The sequence below is a fragment of the Paralichthys olivaceus genome, chromosome 15 (assembly GCF_024713975.1).
Source record: "Paralichthys olivaceus isolate ysfri-2021 chromosome 15, ASM2471397v2, whole genome shotgun sequence".
Lineage (NCBI taxonomy): Eukaryota > Metazoa > Chordata > Actinopteri > Pleuronectiformes > Paralichthyidae > Paralichthys > Paralichthys olivaceus.
Genome location: NC_091107.1, coordinates 23,846,229 through 23,854,935, shown reverse-complemented (window position 1 = coordinate 23,854,935; position 8,707 = coordinate 23,846,229). Strand labels below are relative to the sequence as shown.

At 41.1% G+C, this 8,707-nt stretch overlaps 1 long non-coding RNA gene across 1 annotated transcript; it reads left to right on the top strand.

The window, feature by feature from the left end:
- The first annotated feature begins 1,250 nt into the window (after positions 1 to 1,250).
- LOC138413828 (uncharacterized) lies at positions 1,251 to 4,777 on the top strand. The gene is made up of 2 exons (XR_011246228.1): positions 1,251 to 1,319; positions 4,287 to 4,777. It is a non-coding gene; the product is annotated as an uncharacterized lncRNA (long non-coding RNA).
- Positions 4,778 to 8,707: the final 3,930 nt, after the last annotated feature.

Sequence of the window (8,707 nt, the reverse complement as noted above, 5' to 3'; positions counted from 1 at the left end):
CTCTGTGACAGTCAGTCTCCTCCATGCCTTGGGATGATTATTAACTATGATCTCTCTGATGTTCCTGATGATGGCTGTTTGTATTACAGATAGCAAGTGGCTGATCCCTTATTCAGTAGAACATGTACTTGTACAATGTAACTTGTACAATGCTCAATGATATATATATCCATTTCAGATTTCTGCAACATACCTTGTAATTTTATCCATAATTAATTATGAAAATAAATCCTGTTTATGATTTTTGATATATGACAATTTGATTGTGACTGATCATAATTCAAGGTCAGCTTTAATTTGCCTCAATTCAAGATACTTTAAATTAAGTTTAAAGTGAGAATGTCATCGTAGAAATCCTGAACTTGAATTGTGACTAATGAAGCATTGTGTTAGTTCATGCAGGACACAGAGTCATGTGCTCAGCTACCGATAGGTTTATGGGTACTCGTCAGTCACCCACCAATCACAGCCCATTCTCTCACCAAATTGGTCTCTTTAAATACGACCTCATCCTCACTGATCCCTGCTCAGCTCTAACACTTTTAGCACTGTAATGGAAATGTTACATTTTTGTATGTATGGTGGCTTAAGAGACTTGAGTTTTATGGCCTTGAGAAACCACAACTTTATGGTATCTTTTAGTATCTCTGATTGGGATCAAACAACTGGGTTCTCACAGGGGGGTCATCCACAGAACATGTAAACAAAAGGACAGGATGTCTCCTCCAGTGAGTGAAACTAAAGAAGGGTAATATATACCTTTGCATGCTTAGTGGGAGGGGGCTGTGAGTTATAAGAACACAGATTATCCTATGTTCTTTGCTCATTTGTGCATGTCAATCAGGTGATGTGTACTAATGAGTCCATCTGCAGATGCTGAATTAAACTTATAGAAAGAAGTGTTTGACTTTGTGCTTGTTTCACAGAAATTGCCGCCGCAGCAGAGAGTACAAACACGGTTGTGGTAAATTATCTTAACCAAAGTACCTTGCCTGCTACGCCCACTGGGGGGTTCTGCATATGTTCCCTGTCTTAACTTAGCACGCTGCTCAGCTAACCAGGGAACATCCAAAGAATGGAGCCTTCAGCGCCAATCATAACTGTGTCCCCATTGGCAACAAATGGGTAAATCATAACAAAGGGTTCCTGACTGAACTCGGAATTAAATGGTTAATATCTGAAACTATAATAGTTCAACTGAATTGTAGTTATCTAATGTTATTTTAATGCTACCATTACCTGTCTTGACATGTACTGTAGATGTTTGAGAGAGTGTCTGAGCCAGGGACAGTAGACATCACTGAGGTTCCATCAATAAGGTGAGTATTGAAACACATGATATTCTACAATATACTGTGATGTAGATTCTCAGAAAGTTACAGAAATTTGTGGGGAAAAATTGTTTGCAGATGCTATGAATGTCGTGTTAATTTCTGACACTCAGTTCACATTTATAGAGTTGGCTTGTTTTGTCAAGAAACCATCCATGTAAAATAAAAGAACATGGAAGAAATTATTTATCATGTATTGCTATATTTATTTCTTTATCTGAATTCTCTGAATTTTTATCAGAACTAGTTCTTAAAACAGATCAAATCATTATAGCCGGTGATTTCAATATTCATGTAGATGTTGCCAATGACAGCCTTAGTTCAGCATTTAAATCAATAATAGACTCGATTGGTTTCACTCAACATGTGAATCAACCGACCCACTGCCTGAATCACACTCTTGATCTTGTCCTGACATATGGCATTGACATAGAAAATATAACAATATTCCAACAGAACCCGCTTCTGTCTGACCATTTTTTACTTACATTTGAATTCTGAATTGTTAATTACGTCAATTCTGGACGGAAAGTCTATTACAGTCGATGTTTATCTGACAAAACTGTTCACAAATTTAAACAACTGCTCCCCTTCTCACTTCCCTTCCCTCTCAGCCATGTGTCAGTACAATACAAGAAGATTATCAAAACCTTACTCCCACACTAGTTGATAACTTTGTAAATAGTACTGCAGCCTCACTAAAAACAGCACTTGAAGCTGTCACCCCATTAAAAAAGAAGAAAGTAAATCAGAGGAGATTAGCTCCGTGGTATAATTCCCAAACGCGCGTTCTAAAACAGACATCGCGGAAGCTAGAAAGGAAGTGGCGTTCCACCAATCGCCAAGACTTCCACCTAGCCTGGAAGAATAGCCTTATAAATTACAAAAAAGCACTTAGAAATGCCCAAACCTCTTATTATTCATTACTAATAGAAGAAAATAGGAACAACCCCAGGTTCCTCTTCAGCACTGTAGCCAGGCTGACAGAAAGTCACACCTCTACTGACCCATCTATTCCTCTAGATCTGAGAAGCAATGACTTCATGAGCTTCTTCGCCAATAAAATTACAACCATCAGGGATAAAATCCACCACCACCTCCCAGTGAATAACACGGATACATTGTCTGGTCCTGAAACCGTAGCACCAGATTTATGTCTAAACAAATTTTACTCTATTGATCTTCCTGAACTGACCTCGTTAGTTTCATCATCTAAACCAACTACTTGTCAGCTGGACTCTGTTCCAACTAGACTTTTTAAAGAAGTCCTCCCCCTAATTGACAGTTCCATTTTAAATCAGATTAATATGTCTTTGCTAACCGGCTACGTACCACAGGCTTTTAAGGTAGCCGTTATTAAACCTCTGCTTAAAAAGCCTACGCTTGATCCAGAGGTTTTAGCTAACTATAGACCCATATCCAACCTGCCCTTCATTTCCAAAATCCTAGAAAAAGCCGTTGCTAACCAGCTGTGTGGTTACTTAGATAGTAACGGTTTATTGGAAAAATTTCAGTCAGGATTTAGAACCTATCACAGCACAGAAACAGCACTATTGAAAGTCACTAATGACCTTCTTATGGCATCAGATGATGGACTTGTCTCTGTCCTCGTCTTGTTGGACCTTAATGCAGCCTTCGACACAATAGATCATAAGATTCTGCTACAGAGATTAGAACAACATATAGGAATTAAAGGAACAGCACTACACTGGTTTAAATCATATTTATCAGATAGATTCCAATTTGTTAATGTTAACAATGACTCCTCCATGCACATGCAAGTTAATCATGGAGTTCCACAAGGTTCTGTCCTTGGACCAATACTGTTCACCTTATATATGCTCTCCTTAGGCAACATTATCAGACAGCACCACATACAATTCCACTGCTATGCAGATGACACCCAATTGTATATTTCCATGAAGCATGATGAATCTAATCGCCTAGTTCAACTTCAGGAATGTCTCAAAGATATCAAGGCGTGGATGACCCAAAATTTTCTACTTTTAAACTCAGACAAAACTGAGGTTGTTGTAATTGGCCCTAAACATCTCAGACAAACACTGTCTGACCAGATAGTCACTTTGGATGGTGTCAGTCTGGCTTCCAGCTCCACTGTGAGGAACCTTGGAGTGTTGTTCGACCAAGACATGTCATTTGACCCCCATATTAAACTAGTGTCTAGGACGGCTTTCTTCCATCTGCGCAATATTAACAAAATTAGAAACATCCTGTCTAAGCAGGATGCTGAAAAACTAGTCCACGCGTTTGTAACCTCTAGATTAGATTACTGCAACTCTCTATTAGCAGGATGCTCCATGAAGACTGTTAAAAGTCTCCAGTTGGTCCAAAATGCGGCAGCACGAGTGCTGACAGGAACTAGAAAGAGAGATCATATCACTCCTGTCTTAGCTTCCTTACATTGGCTCCCGGTAAAATTTAGAATAGAATTCAAGATCCTGCTCCTCACTTTTAAAGCCCTCAACAATCACGCCCCCTCATATATCAAAGAGCTGATAACACCTTATTATCCAAGTAGATCACTTCGTTCCCAAAACACAGGCTCTCTAGTGGTTCCAAGAGTCTGTAAGAGTAGAGCAGGAGGTAGAACATTTAGATATCAGGCTCCTCTCCTGTGGAACCAGCTCCCACTCTGGGTTCGGGAGGCAGACACTGTCTCAGCATTTAAAGTAAAACTAAAAACCTTCCTCTTTGACAAAGCCTATACTTAGGGCTGGATCAGGTGAGTCCTGAACCATCCTTTAGTTGTGCTGCTATAGGTTTAGACTGCTGGGGGAACTCCCATCATGCACTGAGCACTTCTTCACTTCCCTCTGTCTCTCTGCCCCCCACACCTGTTTATTTATTTATTTATTAGTTTTAACATGTCATCATGTCAAAGTGTCACTTTGTCCTCCCATAGTCCCTCTGGCTCTTCTCTCTATCTCGTTTCAGATAACTCCGGCACCGGGACTACAGGACAACAACGACCACCATCACCATTGTCTTCATTTATTACAATAACTCAGCAATTCATTAATATATCTAGTCATGTTGTAGATCTATACATTGTTATTGTTATGGTTAGTCTTGATTTTGATGGTGCCAAATTGTTACTGGTCTCTCTCTCTCCACCTCATCTCTCTCTTCTCTCCCCCGCTTTCCAACCATCTCTCCTTTCCTCCCCCCTTACTTTTCTTTCCTCACCCCAACCGGTCGAGGCAGATGACCGCCCACATTGAGCCTGGTTCTGCCAGAGGTTTCTCCCTGTTAATGAGGGAGTTTTTCCTCTCCACAGTCGCCTGTGCTTGCTCATTGTGGGAACTGTTGGGTTTCTCTATGTTAATATTGTTTTAAGGTCTTGACCTTTAAATGTAAAGTGCCTTGAGATAATGTAAATTATGACTTGGCGCTATATAAATAAAATTGAATTGAATTGAATTGAATTTACCATTTGCACATTCAGTATGGCCAGAGGCATTATGTTTTCAAGTTGTCCATCCATCTGTCAGTCCCATTCATGTGAATGCAATATCTCATGAACAACTACGTTATGTTAGTCAAAGGTCAAAAAGTCAAGCTCACATGGCTTTGCATTGTTTTGAATATAATTTATCAAGATTGTCCAAAGGAAATATAATTACATGTGGCACAAACATTCATTTGGACTCAATGATGACTTGAATAGAATTCAGTTGTCAAAGATCAAATGGCAAGGTCACTAGGAGCTCACAAAGCACACTTCTTGCCTTGTATATGTGATATATCCGAAATGCCTTCAGGGAATTCTTTCACATTTGCCACAAACATTCACATGAATTTGGGTTTCATTTTGGTAGCCAAATGTCACAGTGTTCTCACAAAGTATGTAAATATTTTTCCTTAAATTGATATCTAAAGATCAGCTCATGGGAATGTCGTCAAACTTGGTAAAAATATTAAATTCAATTCAAAGATGAAGGGTTTTATTCCATTCGAAGTTAAAGGTCAGAGTAACATCACTGTGAATGTGATATGTTAGGACTGTCAGTAGGGAATTTCATTACATCTGGTAACTTCGACTGCTTGAGGGAATTTCTTATCAACGTTACATGAGTTGTCACTTGGATTTCAGCCCTCTAGCTGGTCAGGGGCCTAAACAGGGTTTGCAGACTCTTGGTTCTGGAGCTTTTTGGAAAAATTACAATCCCTTTCAGGGCCTTCCCAAGGGCCTAGGAGCCCCAAATTTGACCCACTGGTCACGATGGGCTCTTTGAGCCTGCATAACTGATTTTCACCAAAACTGCAGAGGGGCCCAGGTGACCTTTGTGACTTTTGGTATCAATTAAGCCCATTTCTGAAGTTCCATTTTGATAGCAGCACCTCATAGTAATGGTTAATATTTACCAGTGTGTTAGGTGAATGTGTATATGTGCTCAGGAAACTATTTGTAATACGGTATGTTCTTGTAGCGTGAAGTAATGTTGATAATTACATGACGACGATTAAGCTAACATTAGGCACATTAATCTCCTGCAATGCTAACTGTGCGTCGTCTGTGGAATAGTAGTACACCGTGGCTGTGGAGAAACTATTGGCTATTCTATATTTGCGTTACTGAGTGAGTATAGTGTTCTTAATTGTGAGTTGCAATATATTATCAGTGTTGGGACCTGGTATCTGTGAACCATAGTTGGGCCTACATGTGTAGTCAAAAGCCTGACCGCATGTCTCCTTTGCTCTGGAGACAAAGTAGAGCTTCCAGAACTCAGTCTCCCAGGGTGCTTCATCTTCACACATAGGTGGTAAAACTGCTCCTGGAGACAACTCTCAACCACTATTGGTCACTGTGTGCCCCATGACCCACGAGGTCACCAGGCCAATATTAGCCGAGTTTCCCCTCTCCTCGCCCTCTTCTCTCTTCGCTTCTTCTCTCTTCTCTTCCCCTGCTGACCTCTCCTGGAGGAGTAGGGTCTGGCCCTGCTCTCCCAGCCAGGGAGACTTCCTCCCTCCACAAGCTCCTCAACTTCCAGCAGACCTGCCTGGAGCAGACTGCTAAAAAAACCTTCCAAAGGCAGCGACGCGAGAGCCTTCCTAAGAACTTCAGCACAACTGGCCACGACACAAGGTCTGACCAGCAAGTGCACAACATTAATGGTGCCCCCGTGTGAGGGAAAGTCATTAATACCAACATTAATGATGCCCTGTGTGAGGCAGAGTACAGTTGGCAATAATTCATAATTATGCAATATTGAAAAAGAAAAAAAAAACTGAAATAAGTGGAATCCTGAATTTTCAGTCAAGCCAAAGTTTGAATTGAATTCCACTAGTCTGCCACCGGAGTAGACATTCAACCGTACTTACAAACAAGTGTATTGTGGTGAAATTGTATTTGTGATTGAACCCTTTATTAATAATAAATTATTAATAACAACCATTCTAAGTCCTCATAGTGTTACACTTAAAGCTTGCTATTGGTGCTAATAACTCCAATTGAATATTCCTTGTCAAATTTTAAGAATGTCTTTTAACATTTGAATATCTCATATTCAATGTTAACTGGTCAAGCTGTCAAATTTCCTGTAACTGTTAAGTGCTGTAATTAAGACATAGCGTGGCCCCGGCCCTATGTAACAGAGCTTATACCTGACTGTTACTGCCAAGCATTTCAGCCTAAGTTGGATAAGAGAGCCTGAGAAAGAGCCACAGCGTGCTTCCAGCCCTGTGAATTTATAGAACCCCTAACTGTCACTGCCCTGCATATCATTTAGTGTGATTAAACCATTTTGGTGAACTGATTTACCCACCATAATTTTGGTTAGGCTAGTGTACGACCAAAACTACACTACAAGGTGTCTGCCAGAGCAACACCGTAGCCAACCACACTGATTTGTTGATTTATATACCTTGTAAATCTAATCCTTGTATTTCAGACCCAACAATGGAGAACCCCTGTGTAGAACAGTTTGTTTCTTCCCTTGCACAAAGCCTGAACCCTGGCTACCCTGAATTCATCACTAAGTTGAACTTCAGTGAGTGTAGGAAAGAGATAGACTCACTACTTGACGACAGGTGTGATGCACAGACAGCATCCAAGGGTCCATTGTTGAGATGTTTGCTTTTAAATTTCCACAGGCAAACCAACCTTGCCTATCAAAGCAAAGCAGCCCTAGAACAGGAGGCAAAAGCCCTGAGAGCTCAAAATGCTCTTCTCCTCCAGGAGGTTCAATCTGCTAATAAGAAAGCCCTGCACTATTTAGAAGATCTGCAATCAGCAGAGTCAGATCTCTATTCACACAAGGAGGAGTTCCTAAAACTTAGATTAGAAGGCCTGGCCTCATGTCAGTTGTTCAGTCAAAGTGATTCTGGTTATTCCAATTCACACTCCTTCAATAGTGCAAAGTTAACTCCCTCCTCAGTCCGAGGATGGGACGGAATCCAATCCGACCCTAAATCTTTGGGAATTAAGTCACCTCCTGAACCTCCACTGACAGACAGAGGTTACAGCTCTCTAACTTCCCACCTCTCTGACACTCACATTGATGACACATGCAGTTTATCCTCCAGAAGATATTCTGCCTCATATTCTTCTCAGCCACTGATGCATGACACATTTTTCTGTGCACAACTCTCCGAAGCGGGGAGTACAACATTCCAGGATAGTTTAGCTCCTCCCCCTCAACCAGAGAGACCTGTAGCAGGTGATGCACGTGCCCGGACCTCACAATGTCCGCGTTTTGATTTGCTTGAGTTTCTAGCTAAAGATATTGGACAATTTGACCCAGGAAATGGTGATAACAATGTTGACAATTACTTTAGGGAACTAGATCTCAATCTAATTGACATGCCAAATGCATCAGAGAGAGAGAAGGTCAAACTTGTGTGGAAAACCAGCTCTACAGCTGTTCACAAGTTTATTCAGACACTTCCTGCCAGTGTCATAAATAACTTTACAGAGCTCCGTCAAGCACTAGTCGAGGAATTCTCCTCTACTGTTGACGAGATAACATCCATTGTTACAGCATCCCAAATTAAACATTCCCGTCGCGAAAATCCCAGAGATTATTTCAGACGTTTAAGAAATGTTTATTTTCAGGGAAAGAACACACCAGGCCTAGAAGAACACCCCACCTTCAAGTCCTTGTTCTTGCGTAACCTACATCCATGTATACGCACACATGTGGTACTGATGACACAGCAAGGTAAACCTTCAATGCAGCAGATCAGGAAGATGACACAGGTAGCTTGGGAAACTGTTGTCACTTCCAAGGCTACAGTAGGTGCACCTGAGCCTGTCAACTCAAACACCAAGGTGTCAAATACATCCGCCGCCTCAAAACTTCACCCTCACAACAAACCAAAGGGGGGTGACAAAAGGCAGCGTAGGGACACAGAGC